This window comes from Melospiza melodia, chromosome 14 (assembly GCF_035770615.1).
Source record: "Melospiza melodia melodia isolate bMelMel2 chromosome 14, bMelMel2.pri, whole genome shotgun sequence".
In the NCBI taxonomy this organism is placed as follows: domain Eukaryota; kingdom Metazoa; phylum Chordata; class Aves; order Passeriformes; family Passerellidae; genus Melospiza; species Melospiza melodia.
Genome location: NC_086207.1, coordinates 2,661,846 through 2,685,925, shown reverse-complemented (window position 1 = coordinate 2,685,925; position 24,080 = coordinate 2,661,846).

The window sequence follows — 24,080 nt, the reverse complement described above, 5'->3', positions numbered from 1 at the left end:
CCTGTGCATTCCCCTTCCATTTAATTGGCAGACAAAATGACTCATGTCTTCCTGATAAGCTGGGATCAGATCAATGACCACCTTGATTTACCTGGGTTTAAAACAGATCATCATTGTGGTCCAGCCCTGCTGCATCACCCTGCCAGGGACCACTCAGTCTTAATATCCCACCAGCAGAAGGAAGGAATTTTTTTCTAGTTTAGAGACTTTCTGTAAAGTAACAAAAATGTCATCTCCTGACGTGCAGCCATGGGAGAACAGAACAGATATTGCACCTGGGTTTTTGAGCCCCAGTGCTGCTTACATGCAACGTTTCTGAGCATGTCTGTTAAGTATTTCACACAAACTTCTTCAAACATGAAGTGAACAGTTTGTAATTGAACTCAGTGTAATGCAAGGATCCCTGCACTGATCTCCAGGCATGGCCCTTGCAGTGCTGCAGTGGGGGGCACTCACTCACAACAGCCCATTTGTCCTGAAAACTCTGGACGTCATTAAAACATAATGATTTCTGCAGAAAGACCTCCCTCCCCTGCTGGGCTCTGCTCCTGCAGGAATGGTTTGTTCTGCTGGTGGAGCAGGAGTGCCACAGGCTGGGTCTGGCAGCAGGAGGGGAGCTGGGGAGCAGCAAAGCTCCTGGGCACCGTGGGCATGGGGACAGCCAGTCCAGTGCCCTTCCTGTAAGGAGGGAAATCCTTCACTGAAATGGGGACCCACTGAATGGCAATTCCAGGCTTGGGTCAAGGCACATTTCTGATTTTAACTTTGCAATCAGCTGCTGGAGGTTCCTGAACCCTGACATAGCCAAAGCATGTCCCTGTGCCCACAGGAGCTCCATAGCAGAGCAATCCTTTCTGTTTTTCTCATCCCAGAGATGCTGCAGAGCAGATCCAGAAGTGGAAGGAGCACTGCTGTGGAGCAGCCTTGGCACTGAGCTCACAGCCCTGTGAGGACTTGGCTGGAGGCAGCTCAGACCCTCCAGGCACGATGGTGTGGGCACCAGAGCTCCTGCTGGGAGCTCCAGCCATGCAGCCCTCAATCCCCACTGTTCCTGTCCCCAGCCCTCAATCCCCACTGTTCCTGTCCCCAGCCCTCAATCCCCACTGTTCCTGTTCCCCAGCCCTCAATCCCCACTGTTCCTGTTCCCCAGCCCTCAATCCCCACTGCTCCTGCTCCCCCAGCCCTCAATCCCCACTGCTCCTGTTCCCCAGCCCTCAATCCCCACTGCTCCTGTCCCCAGCCCTCAATCCCCACTGTTCCTGTTCCCCAGCCCTCAATCCCCACTGTTCCTGTTCCCCAGCCCTCAATCCCCACTGTTCCTGTTCCCCAGCCCTCAATCCTCACTGTTCCTGTTCCCCAGCCCTCAATCCCCACTGTTCCTGTTCCCCAGCCCTCAATCCCCACTGCTCCTGTTCCCCAGCCCTCAATCCCCACTGCTCCTGCTCCCCCAGCCCTCAATTCCCACTGTTCCTGTTCCCCAGCCCTCAATCCCCACTGCTCCTGCCCCTCAGCCCTCAATTCCCACTGTTCCTGTTCCCCAGCCCTCAATCCCCACTGCTCCTGTTCCCCAGCCCTCAATCCCCACTGCTCCTGCCCCTCAGCCCTCAATTCCCACTGTTCCTGTCCAACAGCCCTAAATTCCCACTGTTCCTGCTCCTCACCTTGCACTGTTCCTGCCCCCCAGCCCTCAATCCCCACTGCTCCTGTCCCCAGCCCTCAATCCCCACTGTTCCTGTCCCCAGCCCTCAATCCCCACTGTTCCTGTCCCCAGCCCTCAATCCCCACTGCTCCTGTCCCTCCTCAGCCCTCAATCCCCACTGTTCCTGTCCCCAGCCCTCAATCCCCACTGTTCCTGTCCCCAGCCCTCAATCCCCACTGCTCCTGCCCCTCAGCCCTCAATTCCCACTGTTCCTGTCCAACAGCCCTAAATTCCCACTGTTCCTGCTCCTCACCTTGCACTGTTCCTGCCCCCCAGCCCTCAATCCCCACTGCTCCTGTCCCCAGCCCTCAATCCCCACTGTTCCTGTCCCCAGCCCTCAATCCCCACTGTTCCTGTCCCCAGCCCTCAATCCCCACTGCTCCTGTCCCTCCTCAGCCCTCAATCCCCACTGTTCCTGTCCCCCCCCAGCCCTCAATTCCCACTGTTCCTGCTCCTCACCTTGCACTGTTCCTGCCCCCCAGCCCTCAATCCCCACTGCTCCTGTCCCCAGCCCTCAATCCCCACTGCTCCTGTCCCCAGCCCTCAATCCCCACTGTTCCTGTCCCCAGCCCTCAATCCCCACTGCTCCTGTCCCCAGCCCTCAATCCCCACTGTTCCTGTCCCCAGCCCTCAATCCCCACTGCTCCTGCCCCCCAGCCCTCAATCCCCACTGTTCCTGTCCCCAGCCCTCTCCAGGGCTGCAGGTGCCTCCCTGTCCTTCCCGTGCCACCTGGGAGGTGCAGCTGGAGCTGTGGGCTCAGCCCTGTCAGTCCCTGCTGCAGACAAGCCCAGGCCATGGTGGCAGCCCCCTGGACACCAGGAGCTCCTGCAGGACACGGTGCCCAGCTGGGCCAGCCCCAGGGCAGGGCGTGGGCTGGGCCAGCCTTTCCTGATGTTCTGCTCTGTTCTGATGAAACATTATACAGAAAGATATAGGCAAAGCATTACGCTCGCAGCCTTTGCCAACAAGTTATGTTTTAATGTAATTTAACTGTAATCTCAGAGTGTTTTTGTTAGCTATAATTAGTAAAATATGTCTGTTTTCTGTGTTCCTTGAAGACGTCTGAACTCCTGCCAGTTCCCTATAGTTTTCCTGACATGCAGTGTAACAAGCAGACCACCAAAATGTATTTACCAATAACTGTTTATTTACATTCCATGAAATCTAATAACATTTGCTCCCTTCATTCGGGATAAATGCTGGCCAAAGTGTAAAGCATAAAAAAATAAACACTGCCTTACTCTCCAACCCAGTCCACAGAATATTTTATTTTTGCTCAATTTGCCCTGCGTGTTAGCATTTTGGTGTTCTGCTGCTTGGAAGTTGAAAAAAAAATTTAAAAAAAGGTTGAAAAAGTTCTGTAATGTATCTTCCTGTTCAGTCCAAAACCTTGCAGGGATTTCCTGGACATTTTTCATTTCAAAGTCTGCACAAGGCTGGTATTTCATTTCTTTGTTTTCAGCTCTTGCAAGCATTTGAAACCATCTTGCAGAAAAAATATCCAGGGCACCGAGCAGCAGCAGTGGTTGGTGTTGCACCAGTGCCAGTGTAAAGCACTGCTCCTTCTCCACATTCATTGGCTTTGCAGGTGTAAAAATAATCAGAATTAGGTCTGTATCTTGTTCTGCTCTAGTTCAAGAAAGTGTAACTGAGGGCAGAATTGTCATCTCAAACCTCAAACAGGTTCCTCTCCTCCTGTGTCTGGATTTGTTGATCTGAGTCCATGCTTGCTCCAAGCCCAGCAAGCTCAGATGGTGCAAGGAGGAGAGGTCACATCCAACACTGTGGGCATCACCCACAGCTGGGACAGTGTGAGCTCAGTGAGCTCAGCTTGTCACCATCAGCCACACACTGGGGTCCAGCTGGGGACAGAGGATTGGGGTGAGCCTGGCTGGGAGGCTGAGCCTGGCCCTGGAGGCTGAGCCTGGCTTAGGGGTTGTGCCTGGCTTAGGGGTTGTGCCTGGCTTAGGGGTTGTGCCTGGCTCTGGAACAGCGATTGCTTACCCAGGACAGTCTCAGCACTCACCCATCTTGGAGCTTGGCAGCAGCAGGGACCTGTGGAGCAGCTTGATGGCTGAGCTGGGCCGGGCCGGGCTGGGCCGGGCCGGGCCGGGCCGGGCCGTACATGCAGGGTGCCAGGTTTCCTGGTGCCAGGTTTCCTGGCTCTGCCAGGGCTGTGTTGTGCCCTAGCTCAGGCAGAGCTGGGCACAGCCCCGGCTGAACTGAGCAGCCAGGTGGGTTTGGAGGGAGCCCAGGCTCACCCTGCAGTGCCCCAGGCAATGGCACCGTGTCCCCTCCAGGGCCAGCAGGGCCAGCAGGGCCCGGGCAGCTGAAGGGCTCCCAGGTTTGGCTGCTGTTGCTCTGTGCCAGCACCCTGTGTGTCCCTGCTGGGCCCGAGCTGTGCCTGGCACGGGGAGCTGGGCTGGCACAGGGCTGTGCCACTGCTCTGCAGCCAGCACTGCCCCTGCATCCTGCCCAAAGGGCTTTTCCTCGCAAACTCACCCAGTTCAGCCATACCTCTGATTTGTGATTTGTGGGGCCTTTCACACCATCTAGAGAACCTCAGTTCAACCAGATGTGAGGCCTGAGACACCTCGCTGGTGCTTTGGAGGGTCAGCTCTGTGCCTTGGGTCCCAATGGGACAACAGTCCCTCTCCTGGGTCACTGTGGCGTCTTTGGAGGAACTGGCTCCTTGAGGAGCCCCAAATCACCATGACACTGATGCACCTTTAGAGAATTAACCTTTAGAGCTGTCTTTTGGAAGGCCATCTCCATCTTCACTGTGACATAACTGGTATTTTGTAAAGGCAGAGCCCTCTGCACTGTCCTAGATGCTTTCTGTTAAGGAGCTCCAGAAGTGGATCTAATTTGAACATTAACAAATTAAGCCTCAGATTACCAGAGCTCTGAGCAGCCCCTTTCTGAGGCAGAGATCACAGGACATCTCAAGTCCATTTTTCCAAACTGCCTTGAACTCTCTTGTTTCTGTGCTTACTTCAATTGAGGGTGAGGACTTCCCCTGCCCTCAAATGAGAGCAAAGTTTCAATGATTTTGGGGAGCTTGCTTGAAAAATGTCAGGCTCAAAGGTAGTAGAAATGAAATTCAAAATCCAGTCCAAGAAAAAGTAGCAGCTGGTGTGGGGTGTGGAGCCTGCCCTGTTGGCATCTCCCTCTGACCTCAGCAGTGGTGGCACAGAACTTGTTCCCCTGCCATGTTGCCCATCTACCCAGGCTGCTGGCAGATCTCAAGCACAGATCCTTTGGGATAATTAAAAAAAACCAAAACCAAACAAACCTGAAAATTGTGAAAACTGCCCCATAGAATTCTGTGATTCTAGACCCATTTTTATTTTCTTTCATTGCCTTTCTTTGTTCCTGTAGTCTTCTAGATGTGTGTTCCTAGTGTAAGGCTTGCACTGGTACTGGTGAGATATTTGGGGAGGGGAGGAAGGAGAAGGGTCCAAAGTGCATTAAAAACTCTGGGAAGACTTCTCTGCTGTTGACCACACTCAACAGACAACACACCACAGCATTCCCTTGGTGTTCTGGCAGGACGCTCAGTAAATTGAGCTGTAAATAAGCTCATTAACTGTTTACTGCTGGAATTTTGTTTCCAAACGCAAAGAGCTTTTGAGAGCAAGTGCGTGAAGATGCAGCACCATGTGATGGTGGTGGAGAGGAAACCAGGCAAGAGGTGGGTGTGCATGCAGGGCTGGTCCTGCCCCTCCAGGGCCAGTCCTGCCCCCCAGCACCTCCCATCCAACCCAGTGCTTCCTCAGCAGCTGCTCTGGTGGGAGATTTCGTGCTCCAGGAATCCCTGTCCTGCTGGGCTTGGCCAGGCAGGAGCTGCCACCGGCCAATGCAGAGAGATGGTTTTGAGCATTTAGCACTGCTGCAAACCAGCCTGGGCAAGTGAGAGGCCAAGAGGATGTTCTGGAGATAATTATAAATATTGGGAAGTGAAAAAGAAAATTGGGATTTGCTGACAGAGAGAAAACCAAAGGAAAGTGCTTCCACCCTGAGTTTACAACCAAGCTGTCCTGCAGTAGTTGCTGGACTCAGGGAAGATGTGACTTTGGAATGGGAGAGGAAATCATCTTAGGACTTCTGAACCACAGAAAAAATTTGGGAGACAATGACTAAAAATAACAAACAGAGCAAGCAAAACCAACATTCCTTTGTAGAAAGGAGATTCCTTCACCACATGAATGTGACTGAGCACAATTCCCAAGTCATTAGTCATCAAGTGCTTTATTGTAAATTCTGGTTCTTTCTCATTCAAGCTGGAAATTTCTCTATTTTCTGTCTGTAAAAGTGACAACAGACACCCAGTGTGACAATCTGGGCTCTTGGACACTGGTGGGAAGAAGCCAGGCTGAGAGAGTTTGGGGTGTTCCACTTGGAGAAGAGAAGGCTTCAGGGAGACCTTAGAGGCCATTCCAGTGCCCACAGGAGCTCCAGGGGAGCTGGAGAGGGTCTGGGGACAAGGGATGGAGGGACAGGCCAAGGGGAAATGGCTTTAAGCTGGAGGAGGGCAGGGCTGGATGGGATATTGGGAATGAGGAATTGTTCCCTGTGAGGGTGGGCAGGCCCTGGCACAGGGTGCCCAGAGCAGCTGGGGCTGCCCCTGGATCCCTGGCAGTGCCCAAGGCCAGGCTGGGCAGGGCTGGGAGCGCCTGGGACAGTGGGAGGTGTCCCTGCCATGGCAGGGGTGGAACAAAGTGATGTCTAAGGTTTCTTCTAACCCTTATAATTCAATAAAAGTGCAACATGGCAAAAATTATAAATAAAGTAGGTCAGGAACATTGAGTTGTTTTAATTTACTGGAACTTGTCAGCATAGACTGGTCTCCTTTTTTCATTTGAAGTTGGGATTCTCCATGAAAGTGTGTGGAGAATGTGGAACTGGATGGGCTTAAAAGGTCACCTGGCTGAGAGTGCCTGTGCCCCCAGCTGAGCCTTGGCTCAGTCCCTCATCCCTCAGTAGAGGAGGTGGAAAAAGTAGGCCAGGCTCTGCTCACAAACACACCTCTCACACGTCGCCAGTTCCAATGGAACCAGGGAATGAATCAGAATTAAAAGCTGGGCAAAGGAGTTCAAAACCTGGTTGAACTCTCAAAGGGACAGTGAGTCCAGCTGCAGCTACTGACTAGCCATGTGTAAAAAACTTTAGAAATTGGGCAAAATAGGCCTGTGTGTTCTTAGAGAGAAAGAGACAGTGAGGGCAAGGGGGGAAAGCAGCCACCTTCGCACAGCCCTGGGCCCTCCTTGACTGCACCCCACCCCAACTATGCTCCCTCTTTCCAACACTCCAGCTATGTTTTGGTGATTTATTTCACAATCAAAAGCTGCTTTGCAAGGAAAAAAAAATCAAACAACAACCCAGAAAGCTGTCTGACTCATCGAGGCAGGACCCAGTTGGGTTTGGATGCAAACACTGGGAAAGCAGCAGCGGGGTGCAGGAGCAGCTGCGGGACAGCGGCTCTGGGATGTCAATTCAGCCCTGACCAAAGTAGCTTCTTTTTTTCTCCCCTTTTTTAAAGTACCCTGACAATTAGTGGTAAAAAGGTCACTAGTAAAAATGAGTTTTGTGGTTTTGCAACTTTGCATTAAAAAAACCACCACACTTCTGGCACCGCGTGCCGGGGCTGGCAGCCTTTCCCCAGCCAGGACTGAATAAGCACACGGCCTGAAAAGCTCATTCACATCAGTCCCTCTAGGTCAGGCTCTCCTTACGTTAGCAGGGTCTTTGGGAGTTTGTGTTGCACCTGCCTGCAGTACATCTGGCTGGAGAATTGAAAAAAAGCAGGGGTTTAATGTTGCCTGGTCCCGGCTTCTCACTCTCCATGAGCCCTGCAATATATCATTTGCAATTAAAATATAATGAAATCAAATTGTGAGATCATTTCAAAGTTAGTGACCCTAGTGTTTAACAGGTTGTGAAGGTTTTGAGAAAGGCTGAGGTGACAGAAATATTTTATTCCATATTCTTTATCCTTCAGAGACCTCAGAGTAATAAACAATTAAGCTGAATTCAAACTAACTGTGGATACTACAAATTCTCCTTTATTAGGTGTCCAATACACTGTTTTTTTCTCTTTACTCTCTTAAAGAACTTGGACCAGGCTTGAGGTGTTATCAGAGATGATGAAAGCAACTGAACATCACAGTTCCACTGAAGGTTTTGCAATGAGAAACCATATCAAATACAGCCTGGGAGGCATCTGATGCTCTGTCTTGAGGACTTCCAAACTGGCATTATTTCAAGCAGGACATCTGAGGTCAGGTGCCTTGTTAACACATTTAGGGCTTGTCTGAAGCCTCAGTGAGGAAGAAGCAGCAAGTTGTTGTATGAGACGTTGAACTTCCCAGCCTAATTTCTCATTGATTTTGTCCTCCTCTCAGCCCCACCACAGTTTCGTCTCATCTCTATGACACAACCCAGCTGCCTCCCTGTGTGGAAGAGCCTCGACTGCAGTGACATTAATGAGATTTCTCAGTAGGATATTTTTGCCTAAAAATTACCAGTGTCAATGACCAGCCCAATCCATCTTGTGACTGGCTCTGGTCTAGAAGTGAAATGATTTTTTCTGAAGTTGTTACAGAGTTGAAATCCATTTTCTTTCTTCCTAATGGGCAAAATTACTTTGGCAATGTTTTGGTGGAACTCTAGCCACATTGGAAGGGAACAGAAGCAGCATTTTTCCCTTTAACTAGCTAGGTTTCCATTTCTACACTTTCAAAGAAGTTCATGATGGGATCCATAGGAAAACAGAGGCAAAACCCTGCTGGGTCTGGACTTCCTGATGAAGATGCACTGCAGAGCACAGTGCTGGCTCAAGGACACAGCTTCCAGCCCTTTTACACCAAGCAGTTCCAGCACTGACGTCTTGGGGTGGGTTTCAGAAGGAGAGAAACACTCCAATACTGTGACAAACAGCAACAAATAGCACACAACACCTGCAAAATACAGGTGAGATCATTCAGTGAGTAGCAGGAGTTCAGGGATGAAAAAGGGAAAAATTAATCTGTTTTCTCTCTGGATGAGCAGATTCCCTCCAGAAGCCTCACACTCCACCCAGCCTGTGCCATTTACCAGGAGCTCCACCAGTGACTCAGGAAAATGGGAATTGATTAACGCATTGACACCTGCCCTCGCTACCATAACTGTGGCAGGATTCACAGTGCTGGTTTGGAGGTTCCATGGAGCTGTGGTCCATCTGTATGGAGGCACACCAGGGCTGGAGGGGGCTGCTGCCAGGGAGGGAGGGGAACTCAGGTCGGGCCGTCTCCTCTCGCTCCCAGGCTCAGTTGCTTTCAAGATGCACGGTGCTCTTCTTTCATCTCTTGGATTCAAATCCACCATAATAAATAAAATTCTTCCTGTCTGAAAGATACATTAATTTTGGTGGTCTCAAAAGTAATGAAAATAAATACTTGACTTGGCATGTGGAGCCCGACTGGAGTGAGGAGCAGAATGTGTGTACTTGGAGCTGTTTTTACAAGAACATAAGCTGTGGAAAAAGCTTGGCTTTTTGCTCACGGGCTCTCCATGTCTGAAGACAAATGGAGAGACTTGAGAAGTTCAATCAAACAGACAGAAAAACTGTCATGTATGAGTTTTCTATCTCGACTTAAATGCTTTGAAAAGTGCACATCAAAGCATTGCAGGGGGAGGCACTGTCTGAACCCACAGGGATGCTCAGGCCAGCCCTGGCACAGCTCTGGCTTTGCCAATGGAGCGGTGGCAGGGCTGACCTGCATCATTTCAGGCCATTTTAGAACACATATGGGGAAATTGCAACAAAACCAAGGTTTTGTTAAATTAAAACTATTAAATTCCCCAATTAAAAGGAACCACCAACCACCATTCACTGTGGCTGTGGTTGGAAGAGCCTGGTCCCGCTGCTCTGGGGGTGAGTTGGTGTGTGCTGGGCAAGTTAATAATTCCAGTTCTAACCAGTGCTGGATCCAGCATCCTTTCCTCATGTGGCAGCAGTGGGAAGGGCTGGGGGAATGGGCAATGGCAGCCTGGCAAAGGAGATGTGCTCACGGCCAGGCAGGAGTGAGGTGATCCTTCTCCTCCCCAGCCTGTGCCCGTGGGCCTTGCCTGGCACCCAGGCCTGGAACTGCCAGGGCAGGGCAGTCCTGGGCTCTTGGGCTGCTCTGTGCACAGCTCACAGGGAAAACACCCACCTCTTCTGTGTCTGGTGTTGCTGGGCCACCCGGGCCAGGTGTGTTCACACACAAGTACACACATGTGTACACATGGAATCATGGAATCATGGAATCATCGATCCCAGACCATCAAGTCCAGGCTGTGCCCCATCCCCTCCTTGTCCCCAGCCCAGAGCTCTCAGTGCCACCTCCAGCCCTTCCTGGGACACCTCCAGGGATGGGCACTCCAAACCCCCCTGGGCAGCCCCTCCCAATCCCCGAGCCCCCTTTCCATGGGGAAATTCCTGCTGTGCCCACCCTGAGCCTGCCCTGGCACATGCCCATACACAAATACACCAATACACACACAAAGCCCCCGCTTGGTTCTGCCCTTCCCACACCCCACTGAGGGCAGGGCAGGACATGCCTGGACACTCAAACTCCTTCTGCAGCTGGGCTTTGGGTCATGGTGTCAGTCCCTGCACAGCTGCTGCAACCATTGGGGCTTCCGAGGCCACTGATGCAACCAGCGACACCTCTGACCCCAGCAAGGTGGCACTGGCACAGAGGATGGCACTGGCACAGGGGTGGCACTGGCACAGGGGGTGGCACTGGCACAGGGGGTGGCACTGGCACAGAGGATGGCACTGGCACAGGGGTGGCACTGGCACAGGGGGTGGCACTGGCACAGAGGATGGCACTGGCACAGGGGTGGCACTGGCACAGGGGGTGGCACTGGCACAGAGGATGGCAATGGCACAGAGGGGTGGCACTGGCACAGGGGGTGGCAATGGCACAGAGGATGGCAATGGCACAGGGGGTGGCATGGCACAGGGGTGGCACTGGCACTGGGGGTGGCACTGGCACAGGGGTGGCACTGGCACAGGGGGTGGCATGGCACAGGGGTGGCACTGGCACTGGGGGTGGCACTGGCACAGGGGTGGCACTGGCACAGAGGATGGCACTGGCACAAGGGGTGGCACTGGCACAGGGGGTGGCATGGCACAGGGGTGGCACTGGCACAGGGGGTGGTACTGGCACAGAGGGGTGGCACTGGCACAGGGGGTGGCACTGGCACAGAGGGGTGGCACTGGCACAGGGGGTGGCACTGGCACAGGGGTGGCACTGGCACAAGGGTGGCACTGGCACAGGGGTGGCACTGGCACAGGGTGTCCCAGCACAGCTCTTCCCAAGCCCATGGGTGCAGCAGCCCCATCACTGAAAAGCTGAGCCTTTCTCAGGCTTTGCTGTTTAGCATAGAAGTGGGTTTGGTTGTCATGTTCCTCAAATGATGTTTATCATTTGAGCTTGGATGAATTGTCTGACATTATCTGTGTGTATGAACTAAGGAAATCAAATTTACATTATTCAGAATACAGACAGAAGGTGCTGATGACTTTGGACCACCTCTGACTTGATAACAATTATCCTTTCCTTTGTCTAAAAGAGATATGTGCCTCAGACAGGGTTCTTACTCTGCAAGCTGAATAGTCTGGTGGAATATATCCATGTGCCTGCTTGGTAGTGCAGTGATGAAGTACAAAACACACTTTATTAAGCTTTGTAGAAAATATCTGGCATCTAAATGCTGTAGAATAAGAAAGCCAGTTGAGTTGTGAATTAATGAATTGCATCAAAAAGCCAGCTCTGAGGCTGACACAGATATGAATAAAAAACCAGCAGTGCCTTACAAAGAACCCAATATTCTATAAAATGCTGTAGCATAAAGAGATTCATGAAAAGCTCAGCTCATTTTAGGTTAAATTAATAGGGAGTCTGAGGAATGCAAAGAGGATCTCATCTCTCTGCTGGTAACCAGGATCATTCCTGGCAGGCTCTGGAGGGGAGCTGTGACAAGTGGCACCTAGTGTGGGATGCAGAGTCCAGAATCTCTCCAGGCTGGAGGGGAAGGTGCCACTCTGGAAGGTGTGGGACATGGGGCAGTGCTGGCTGCAGGTTCCTGACAGAGTCAGACACCACTGGGTGAGTTCTGTGCTCAGGGCTCATTCTGAGCCCACTGATTTCCCTTCTCTGGAAAAGCCACAGAGACGCAGCAGCCTGGAGACAGCGGCGCTTCATTCACCACTTCTGACAGCACCTCCAGCTGTGCTTCAATGAGTTGTTATTTTGATAAAGAGCACACATGCCAGGACCTTTCCAGGTGAAAAAGCACACACTCAGCACTTCCCAGGAGCTGCAGCATCCCGTTTGGATGTAGAATCCCTGTGATTTCATCTCCAGAAGCTGCTTGGTTTCATTATAACATTGCTTTGTGCTGGTTGTGTTTTGAAAAATTGGCTACTGTGGTGGACCCAGCCCATGACAGGGTTGAGAAGGGGTCAGTTTAGATACAAAACATCCAGGAAAAGCAGCTGTGGGGCTTGGAGCTCCCTGTGTCAGCTGTTTTTAGCACAGGCAGTGCAGCAGGGATGACACAGCCTGCTCAGCACGGGGAAGGAGCCCTTCAACAGCAGCACTGGGCAGGGCACTGAGCCTTGTGTGAGCGAAGGGGTCACTGCTGGAGGCTGTCCCTAAACCAGGGGCTTTCAGACCCCATCCAGCACCAGGCAGTGTGTCCAAGGACACTGAGCAAGGGCATCTTTTACTGGCAGGTTATTTACTTTGGTTGTGCTGGGTTGTGTCTCCTCTTCACCACCTTCTGTCTCACAAGGATTGCTTACAAATAGTCCAAAACTGTAAACTACCTTAACAAAAAACAAGCAAAACTGGAAAAGCCGGGAAATAAAAATATATTCATGCTAGTAGAGAGCTGTCAAGTTGTTGAATATGCCACAAAGATTAATTTAAATGTTGGGAGGCACACAAATTACCCAAAGCTGTTGCTCCCTGCTGCAAGGAGCTTCTCTCCTCTTTCCCCTTTCTCACACAGCCTCCTAATCTCCTTGTCCCTGAATGGGTGAGGAGCTTTGGAAGTATAATTTCTAGCAGGCTAATTCAGAGTTCAACAAAAAAATTAGCCCCAATGTTCTGGGTCAGGTGATACTAATTTTTCCTATTTAGCTTTGGGAAGCAGAAGAATTAATCAGGCTGTAAGCACATTGATGCAAAAAAAGCAGAAAAAAATTTAATAAAAGCTACAGTGTTAACAAATACTGAACTAATGACCTTTGACATATGAAGCAAATGCTTCACCTATTACCCTATACAAGGTTTCATTACCAGCCATGAGAATTTACAGGTGTTAAATTAGCTGCAAGATAGCTCCCATATTGTTGCCTGACTGCAATAGAACATATTGAAAAAGTTAATAAAGAATTGAGCATAGGGGCTGCAGGGTTCAAACAAAACCCTCTTACCAGTTCAGTCTGAGGTCTTCATCAAGCTAAGCTCCTGCACAAGGCACAGTTTGTGTGTAATTGTTCATTCCTTTTGCCCAGGCTGCAGGACAGCATCCACTAGAGATGCACCGAGAGGAGGAGAGGCAACACAGAGGCACCTGGAGCTGCCCTGCTCAGGGGGAGGACTGACAGATCCCCTCTTTTGTTTTTTTAACCTTTTTACCACAATCAACAGATAAAAATTATTCTAAATGGGAAACCTGGAGTTCCTTTCCTGAATCTGCTGCCATCAATCTCTTGGGTAACTGCAGAAGTTGAAAATGCACCCAGACTTCCCAGTCAGCTGTGATCAAAGCACAGCTACCAGCCCCATCCCTGCATTTCAGTCAGGTATTGAATCCCACACAGAGGATATTTCACAAGCCCTGACACAGACAGGATGCTCCATCACTGCTGGAGTCGTTCAGTGCAATCCTGATCCCTTCCATAAATGTTCCGTGGTCACTGCTGTGATGGGAATGGGCTCCCTCTGCACACTCTTTAGAGTAGTTACTGTTTCCTCTCTTGTAGATAAAATTATGTTTTAAAAGTAGAATGTATTACACCTAGGGGCAGGAAGGAGAGGTGAAGGGAAGAAGGGGGTGGATTTTACATAAGTGGGACTCTGAGATGAAATTATCTATTTTTTTCCTTAAAACAAGATTTTGTGTACTCAGAAACCCCTTGGGATCACCAAACCCCCAGTTCAAACACTCAATTTCATCTAATAATATGCATAATTTAACAGTATCAAGTCTTTAATATACATCTCATAAATATTGGAATACATGAGCTGACGGTGCCATCAGCGGCTCTGCAAATTGGAATGAAAAGTGGGAGTGAAAAAGCAAAAAAAACAAAACAACCAAAGGAGTTTCAGAAAGCCTTGTTAAAGCCCCAGTGTGTACCCAGAGCATCCCCAGGCCTGCCTGCCTCCCAGACCGTGGTGTCACAGCCCAGGTTTTGTGATGGGAGTGGGAGACTGGGGGCACCTCACACTTCCCAACTGTCACAAATCAAGAGGCTTTGACGAAGCTGAACAGAAGAACCAGAAGAATCAAAGACAAGAAAAGAAAGGCAAGGAAGGAAGAGCAGATCCACCAGGTTATCCATGTTTGTGTGTGCGTGCATGTGTGTGTAATCACTTCTCCTGCGGCTGATTTTGTACCCAGAGGCTTCACCAGCAAAGGCAGTGCACTGCTCCAGTGCAGAATCCATCCCTCAGCTGGGCACTGAGAATGCAGAGGGGATCAGTGCTGTACTGAGCCATTGCAGCTCTAACTTAGGTAGATGAGGTCACAAATAAAGGCAAAGGGCTGGGGCAGGAGAGAAGGGGTCAGCTCTGTCCATTTGCTGACATTTGAGTTTACAGACTTCAGATATTCTCCTTGGTGCTATGGAGAAGTCACATGTTGTTCCACAAACACAGCATTCGTTTTCCATAAACAACAGCCATACAATAATTTTAAAGCTAAATTAGCCCGTGTGCACCATGCAATGTCCCCCTGTAAAGAGGGGAAAATGTAACAGATGGGAAAATATAATAAAGTAATTTTATGACAGTTGTAACAAGCCAAGAAACTCTAAGATGGCAGCAGATAGAAAACAGAATTATAAAGTACATGCATTGTTAGCTCTTTTCACTGGCACAGGGCTGGTTAGCGAAATCAGAAGACAATAACCAAAATTCCCAAACCCAGCAACCTCTGATTGCCCCCCCAAGCCCCAGTGGCCCCCCAGGAGAGACAGCAGGGTGCCCCCGATCCGCGCGGGGCGCAGGGAAGGCAATAATGAACATCCAAGCACTGCTTGCCCTCGGAGAGCTTCCAAGCATGGAGGAACAGCTCTTTATTTGCTATTTCCTGCTGCTCAGGGCTGCCTTGCTGACCCCTCTCCTGGTAAATGAAACACCTCTGGCAGCGCAGTGAGTTTGATTAAAACCCAGAAAATATAGGAGGTAAGACGTTTTCAATAATGCTCCCAACCTGTGCCTGCCCGGCCGGCCTGGAACGTAGCGGGGACGTGATCAGAGATGGGCGCCCTGTCCTCAGCTTGCACTGAAACCACCTCTGGAATGAATCTCAATTGTTTTTCTTAATCCTTCTCTTTTTTTCTTTTTTGTTTTAAACACAGGTTCTATATGGTTTTCTCTGACGGTGTCTCCTGGGGGCTTGTGTTTTCTCTGCTCTTTAGCACTGAATCACAGTATCTTACATTTATATGGTACCCAGAGGAACCCCAAGCATGCAGAAATTATAAGCCAAATTTTGCTCTTGGAAGCATGAGCTCAGCTCATACCAAAGTTAATGGGAGGTGAGCACAAACATCTAAAGAGAAGAATTTGCCCTTTCAGACAAAGAGGAATCGTTTCACCCACCGCTGAAGTGCAGCTGCCTGTGAGGCAAAACATGGCAAATGGTTAAAGGTTCAGACCTTGGAGGTGCTGATCTCTATCAGCTCTTGAAGACAACGAGACCTAAGGATAGTCAACACCCCAGCAGGGTGCTGAGCTGGGTTTCAATTGTCTCGAGGCAGTGTCTCATCAATACACAACTTTCTTGGCTTTTATGGGCTAAAAATTAAAGAGCTCTTAAAATTAACTTCCTTTGTTTCTATTTTGAGCTGACTTGGACTTTTCAACTTGAAACATTTCATTTCAGGGCTTTCTAAGGCCAAGATTTGCAGACTGGGAAGGCTGAGTGGCGCCCTTGGGCGCTGGTGCAGAAACCACCATGGCAGAAAGCTGTGCTTGTTCTGTTTGCAGCGCTGATGGCAGAGTCGTTTGCACATTCAGGAATTATACATCAGTTTGGTTTTCTTGCTCCAAAGTCCCTCGGGTGGCACAGACAGTTCAGTGCAGAGGGTGTTTAAGTTCCCTTCAGTGGCACAAGCCAGGGTGTTAGGTTAGATGACAGTGGTCTGGGGCACATCCAGCTGCCTGAAGTCCTTCCTGCCTTTCCTCCACCACCTGATGGCTCTGACAAGCACTGAGACAGATCAGAGGTTTAAATCCACAGTCCAGCACACCAATACCAAAGAAGAAACTCCCTTCCCATGCTCTTGCTTCGCTTTGATTTTACTAGAAATGGCTGAATTTCCAACTGCTCTGCCTGAGCTCTTTTTTGGATAACCCACCCCCAAGATGCAATCCAGATGCATAGCCAAGTGCCTTAAACCTCCAAACTGACTAAACCAAGTTATATAAAATCTTCTGAGTCTGCAGAATCGAGTTGGGAGTCTCGAGAAAACAGGCGTGCTTAGGGGATTTCCAGCGCTTCCTCCTCCTCCTCCTCAGGCTGGCAGTATCACAGAGCAGCCTCTTCCCGTGGTGTTCTGGCACTCGGGGGCTCCATCCCAGCCAGAACAGTCATTTGCAAAGGTGCCCAAAGTTTAAAAAAAATGTGGGGGAAAAAAATATTATTTGGCATCTTTAGTTCACAGAAGGCTTCTCTGAAGCACAGGACAAACTGGTGGCTCATTACCCAGGCAGGTTCTGCGGCCCCCGACTCTTTGGGTGATGGTTCAGTCACAGACCTCCACGGAGAGCCAAGCACTGCAGGGACCCCAAAGGCCAGAAGGCTTTGTTTCTTCCTGTTTCACTAGTGGATGCGCTTTAACCAAAAGCTAAGAGCCATACTGAAGGAAAATTGGAATAAGGAGCCAGGACCAACTCTCACAATTGTCCTTCCGCTCTTTGTTAGTGTAATTAACACCCGGAGGGCAAACCTGGGCTTTGGGAGCACCTGAAGGAAGCCCGGGGGTTGCAATTCACGGCCATTCAAATACTCAGTGGCATTTGCTAGGACGGTTTTGCACTTTGCTAAATGCAAATATAGTTCCACACGCATTTCCACAGGAACTCTGCCTCTCTGCAAACTCAATGCAGTACTCCAAAACTCAGAATAAACCAGGAGCCAGACTACCTAATAAACAAAGAAGCTTCATCCCCTCGCCATTCCCCTCAGTGAGCTCCGGAAGCACAAAATCCCCGGCCACGTTTCGAGGGGAGATGTGCGAGCCCCAGCGCTGAGAGCTCACGGGCAGTGCCCGGTGAGGGGCCCGGGGATCGCGGCCAGGGCAGCGCGGAGCCGCAGGGCTCGGTGAGCCCGGCCCGGGGCTGCGGGGCGGGAGCTGCGGGCACACCGGGGCTGCGGGGCGGGAGCTGCGGGCACACCGGGGCTGCTGGGCACAGCCTGGGCTGCGGGGCGGGAGCTGCGGGCACACCGGGGCTGCTGGGCACAGCCTGGGCTGCGGGGCGGGAGCTGCGGGCACACTGGGGCTGCGGGGCGGGAGCTGCGGGCACACCGGGGCTGCGGGGCAGGAGCTGCGGGCACACCGGGGCTGCTGCGGCCTGGCAGGGGAGCAGAGCTCATTACCGTGCAGTAACTCAATCACCCGCTACCATCCCCATCTCCAGTCTCTAAGGCAGTGGGTTGGTTTTTTCCGAAGGCCGGAGAGCCTCGCAGGTCCCCGGGGCAGCGGGGGATGTGCAGGTGCTCCAGCCCCGGAGATCGGGGCCTTTGTGCCGCTGGGCGAGCGCAGCCGTACCCGGCCATGCCCAGCCCGTGCCCAGCCGTGCTCCGCTATGCCCAGCCGTGCCCAGCCCTTGCCCAGCCGTGCCCAGCCGAGCACAGCCCGGGCCTAGCCAAGCACAGCCGTGCCCAGCCCGGGCCTAGCCGTGCCCAGCCGTGCCCAGCCCGGGCCCGCAGCGGGGCAGCCCTGCCCGGAGAGCAGCCGGGCTGGCATCGCTGGGCACACAGACACGGGCTGGGATTGAACGGGGAAAGGCAAAACTGGCCCAGATCGTGGGGGTGGGACGGGAGGGGGAGCGCCTGACCTCGGAGTGACTCCGCAAACCCTCATGTCTATTTATCGTTGTCATTCTCGCTCTTTAGGCTTCCAAATGCGATGAACCAGTTTCCCTGAGATCATGTTTTAAATATACTGCCCCGGGGCTACTCCTTAAAATTCAAAACATTGGAGGACACACAGGGAGGGCGTTTAGAATCATTTTTGACAAGCAGAAATTCTCCTTGACAACCTGAAAGGTGAGCGCTGGGAAGGCCTGAACCCCACACACGGCGCAGCACAGCATCAGAACAAGACCACAAAAATGCAGTTTTCTTGTAAGACACTGCCTTTTCATCTGCACAATTTGCAAATCTGAACCACGTTGCCGAAGGTTTCGATGTTGGATAACCCCTCTGTAGCACAGCCTGCTTCAACAACTGCAGACCTGATGGTGCTGAGGGCCAGAAAGGCTCAAAGCAAGCCAGGGAAAGGCCCACCTGATGGTCACTGTCCCTTCCCATCCCATACACTGGGTGCCCAGTGTCTCAGATTGAAAGGAAAATCCAGGCAGATGGTGGTCTGTGCCCCCCCATCAGAGCCCTGGGTCCCTCCCCATCTGGGGCAAAGGCAAACTGGCACAGTTTAAAGCCATGACTTCAGAGTTCAATCAAAGCTCTGCATTTCTGCCAGCAGCTATCCCAGTGGACAGACCATATACCTTTAAGTGCTGCTCACTTGCCCTCTAAAAGGGAGAAAATCATTTAAAAAAAAAAAAAGAAAAAAAAAGAAAAAGAAGCTGTCAGGAGTTATATTACCTGCAACAGCTGAATTTAATTAGTACAGCAATCACAACAAATATTTAAAAGGTCTAAAAAGCTGTGAAGGGAAATTTTCTTTCCTAGCAGAGACCTGTGCCTCGCGTGCTCTGTGCAGGACAGAGCTGCCATGAATGACTCATGTTGGAGATGCTTCACACAGCTGTGGGTTTTTGCAATCATGGCATGAGCTGGAGTATAGAGACAGGACATAGAGATTTTGGTACAAATCAGAATTTCGTCATCCTGTTGCCAACTCTTTCCAGCCTGTTCCTGGATGTGCTGGCAGTGCTCTGTGTGCTCTGGTCACTGCCATCCCTCCCTTAGCTCTGCCTCCAGCTGGGAGGGGAGTTGTTCCTCTGATAAATCATGAAAAAAAGCAGCAGCAATAAGGAGAAGGTGGAAGATTTGCTGCTTGCTTTGAGAGCAGTGCAGCAGCCACCAGGGAGGCAGCACTCAGCCCAGGGGCAGCTGGGTCAGCTCTGCCCCAGCCTGGGGTCAGACAGGGCGGGTAGTGAGGCTGCTGTTCTCTGCCCACAACACAGCCTGGATCAGGGACAAAACAAAGATGTTTGGCCAGTTGGGTAACTACACCTTGATCCTTACCAGGTTTCCACTGTGTGTGTGTTTTCTAGAGCCTGAAAGATCAAGGATAATGACTCTCTCCGAGGGATGGGCACAGATGGCAAGAGCACTGGCATTCCTTAAAAGCCTCATGGCAGGAAAATACCCCTGGTGGAGAAAGGGTCCCACAGCCTTGGAACTCAGGTGACATGGGTTGTGGCACTGTCCCAAAATGTGAATTTGGAACATCCAAAGAGTTCATTTGTGGTGCCAGCATGGTTCTGTAGCCCCCTTCAGCCCAGCAGGCTACTCCTCCTCATGCAGGCTTGCTTCTGTGTCCATGGCCATCGTCACTGGTGCTGGGTGTCTCTTTTCCTGCCCTCTGGTTCTATTTTAAGGACAATATATGACACAGTATGTGGTTTAACATGTTCACATACCAAAAAATGGAGGGAGTATAAAAGAGTCATCTGTCTGGGGAGGGATTCTGCTAAAAGAGGAACCAGAGTAGGGTAAAAGAACTACAGAAATAGTTAACTTAAACACAACACAGTTTGGTGCAGCTTGGCTCTGCTCACAGCCAACACATGGGAACTCTGGGCAAAACCATATTGCACTAGTTACAGGCTCATCTTGTGGACTTAGAGATGGAAAAGGCTTATTAGGTCATTGAATCCATCCCACCTGCCAGTGAAGGATTGTTCCCTGCAGAATTTCCTCTATTGCTTTGTACAGTCCAATTTTAAATGATCCAAGCGATGTGGTCTCAGTAACTTCCTTGGGGAGGCTCTTGCACAGATATATTTTGTTTGACTCAATCCTTTAAATGGTTAACCCTTTTCTTTCCCAGTTTGTCTTGCATTTTTCATTCTGTGTCCACTCTCTGAAACATGGAAAGTTTCATTTTATGTTTCCCTTGTTCTGTACTTACACAGTTATGGTCATACGCTCCTGCTGCTGCAGGCTCTGAAACACAGCATCATCTCCAAGAGCTAAAAACATGACAATGTATTGCACAAAACCCCCACATTTGCTTTAACCATCTATGCCAACAAGCTCCTCAAAGCCAAGAATCATTCAGGACATTCCAGCACAACATAACTATCAGGAGGATGCTCCAGGACATCCCTGTTTGGTGGAAAACCAACCAGTTTCTAGCTCAATACATTTCATTGTCACCATTAGGATGTAAAGCCAGTACAGTTCAGAGCTCAATTTGAACACTGGCAAACTCATCACAGATTTTCCCTGTTACTTTGGCACCTAAGGGCAAAATTTAACCAGGGACAAGCCTGGCTTATATTTTGCCCATCTCAGTGGAAGTGATAGTATAATAATAATTCTAGATAACAAGGTTATCTAGATATCTTGCTAGATATCAAGACCTGGCTCTTCATTGTTTCAGTCTTTCTCTTATTATTCTTTTGGCATTTCACTGTGAAGTGCACCATCAGCTCGCAGGCCTGACACAACTCAGCTCTCTTGGCAGAGTGGGAAATCAGAGCTGTGATGCCATGGAGGAGGAAGGCACTGACACAGGGGTCTTCAACTGAGCCTTTGGGATTTTTTCTTCACATTGGAAAAAGCAAAGAAATCCAGGACATGCAGCTCCGTGATTTGAGGAGCTGCAAAGATGGAATACAGACAAGGAGGATGATGTACAGATTACAGAGCGGTGTCCATCCCTGCAATACCAAGGACATAGCAAAAGGTGTTGCAAAGCTTTGTTGGTTTTCCTCAAATCAAAGGCCAGGGATTGCTCCATTAATCTCTTAAACCACAGGATTTATAGAGATTGTGCAGTTTCCTTTCTAGAAAGGAAATTTGCACAGGTAAAAGTAGTATATTTTATCAGACAAACTGATGCAGATGAGAACAATCTACCAAGCCGTGGGGTCTAGAGGACAGCTATGTAAGACACTGTGTCTTAAAGGCTTGGGGTTTTCTTCCCCCAGCCCATTGTGATTTTAATATCAGACAAGTTCTATTCCTCAGACAGAATATGCATATATTTATATACATGCTAGTATGTTTAGATTTTGTTGCTGCTGTTGCTTTGGAGACCTTTTCCCCAGACAGCTGTTGATCAAACACTAGAGGTGTCATGCCTAAAGACATTCAGTTCCTGGGTATTTCAAGGAACAGTTTAACTACTTCCCAGCAGCAACCTAGATCAATCCATCCCATGCTGATTTAGTTGGTGGAGAATAATGTTCCTCACGAGATGAAGAAGCTAGCTGGATGACCACCTCTGGGCTTTGATTTCCTCCCCAGTCACGCGGAGCTGGTGCGGCACAGTAACTGAGAAGGGTGGGAAGCAGAGGCTTTACACTGACTGTGCTCCATGTCCTGCAAGGACCAGCCCAGCTGATCCCTTCTGGTGCTTCTCTGGCTTAGGGCTGGGTTGTGCTTGGCCATGTCTTTGTGTGAAAGGTGGTTTCTCACTCAAGGTAAGCAAGAGAAAATTATCCGAAACCACAACCTTCCACTGGTTTTTGTTTGTTTCTTTGTTTGGCAACTCCCAAACCACACAGCCTATATTTAGAGGGAGGATCAGGAAGTGGTGGAGAGGGAAAGCTGGAAGGTAGGTGTAGGTGAGGGGCAGGTAGGGCAGGGGACTCCCAGGTGGAAGTGAAAAACAAGGCAGGAGCCAGACTTGGCAAGAGCGAGCTCAGTACCGGCCCCGAGGGGCTGCCAGCAGCATGGGAGGGGAGCAGAGGCACTGCAGGGGAGATGCCAGGTGGAGAAGGGAGAGGGGAGATGAGGTCAGGGAGGTACTGGTGGGTGGAGTGGGTCCCGTGAGGGAGGTCACATCCAAGAGTGCAATTTTATATAAGCCAGAGAGAGTGATGAATTATCCTGTTTAGTGCAGCACAGATAGCAGAGAAGGAGGCTGAGGCTGTCTCTGACTCAGGTTTCCTTATTCTGAGCTTGCTAAAAGATCACCTTTTACTGCCTTGTCTACAGCCAAACAGATAAATAACCCCATGCCTCTCCCCCAGGCTGGCTTATCACAAGGGTGTGAGTAAGCCTTGGTGCCTGGATCCAAATCCACACTCCCAGCCTCCCGGGATGTCCATCACGCTATTCCGTTCAGACCTACATGCATCCTCAGGACTGAGCATATCCCCAGCAGGGGCTGTTCCATCAACCCTACACCACTTTCCATGGGAGACCTCAGTGTTCTTCAGAGGGGCCTGCTGCTGGCAGAGGTAGCCCCACGGCTGCTGTGGGCTAAATAGTCAAAGAAGCTGTCCAACAGATGAAAGGAGTTCCTTGTGTGTAGCAGGATCCTTCCAGACTTCAGATCCAGTTGTTGATCAGTAATTAATTCCATCGCCTAGCGATGGTGGTGACCCAGGCAAGGACCAGTTTTTGGGTATTGAGCAGACCAAATCTGTTGCCAAGAACCAAACACTGCTGAGCTCCTCACCACTGAGCAGACAACAGCTCTCCCCACCTTCCCCGACCCCTCCTGGTTTCACCCAAAGCAGAGTCTGCTTTAAAGCTCTGTCTCTTTATTCCCATACAGATCTGGAGGTGGGGAACATGGTGGTAGCAACATCCTGACCCTGACGTGAGAGATGAAGCACTTTGAGGCTCGTGCAGGAGTTGATGTGAATGGATGGTAGTGGTAAAGTCTTGAGAATGGTGTAAACACTGCTGCTGCAAGCTCACAGCTCTGTGGGTGACCCACCAAGCCAACAGGTCTCACCAGCTCCAGGATGTGCAAGCATCTCCATCCAGAGCTAAATCAGTGAATCCAACCTATGGGGCTTCATGTGCCCCCTTCCACTCCAGTCAAGTCTGAAGCCTCCAAAGGTTCCACCAAACTCCAGAGGTTTTAGCATGGCTCCTGAGGTTTTAAGGACCCAGGAGCCAATGCCCTCACATGCACTTGTAACACAGCACAGCAAGTGGTGATTACAAACCAGTGGATGAAAAGCATGCTGCTTCCACATTGCACAGGATGAAATTAGTAATGTGTTGATAAAATCCACCACCCTTCAGGTAGAAGGTACCATCCTTCAGCTGAGATGCAGTAGCAGCAATTTTAAATTTGGGATGGTACCAGGCCTCAGGGTACAGATCACCAGGCACCATAAGCCAATCAGGAGTTCCTGACCTGATGCAGAGAAGGACCAAATGTTCTCCATCATTTCCAAAGGAAACAGCAGAGTCAGCACAATCCCACCTACACCCAGGCTCTGGTGAGTCAGCTCCAGATTGGAAAATTCCATTACCACCCATGGAAACCTGGTCAAACAATGTCCCAGGTCAGGCAGGGACTGCACGGGAGCCCAGGCTGCTGCAGTGCACTGTGTGCCTGCCCGGGTCACACAGAGGCTTCCCAAAGCTCTCAAATCCACCCAATTCAATAATGCAACTTCTTGGCCCAGCCAGGCTCAGAGGGAGAGTGCTGGGCACCACCTACAACCAGGCTGGCTCTGAAATTGGGGTGTTTTGGGCTGCTGCAGAGTGTGCCGTGGAAATACCGAACATACCACGCAAAGTGCTCTGCATCTCAGCCCTCACTTGGCTGGAGGTAGAACTCTTCCCAAAGCAAGTATTCCAGGCTTGCATATAAATTAAAGCTCATAAATCAGTAGAGAAAAAATCTTCTCTATGGAAATGGCCAGCTTGTTAGAAGGGAGTTAAAGGCTGCAGACGGATTCAAGAGAGCCTTCCTGGCTGTCAAGAATGCACGAGGCAGCA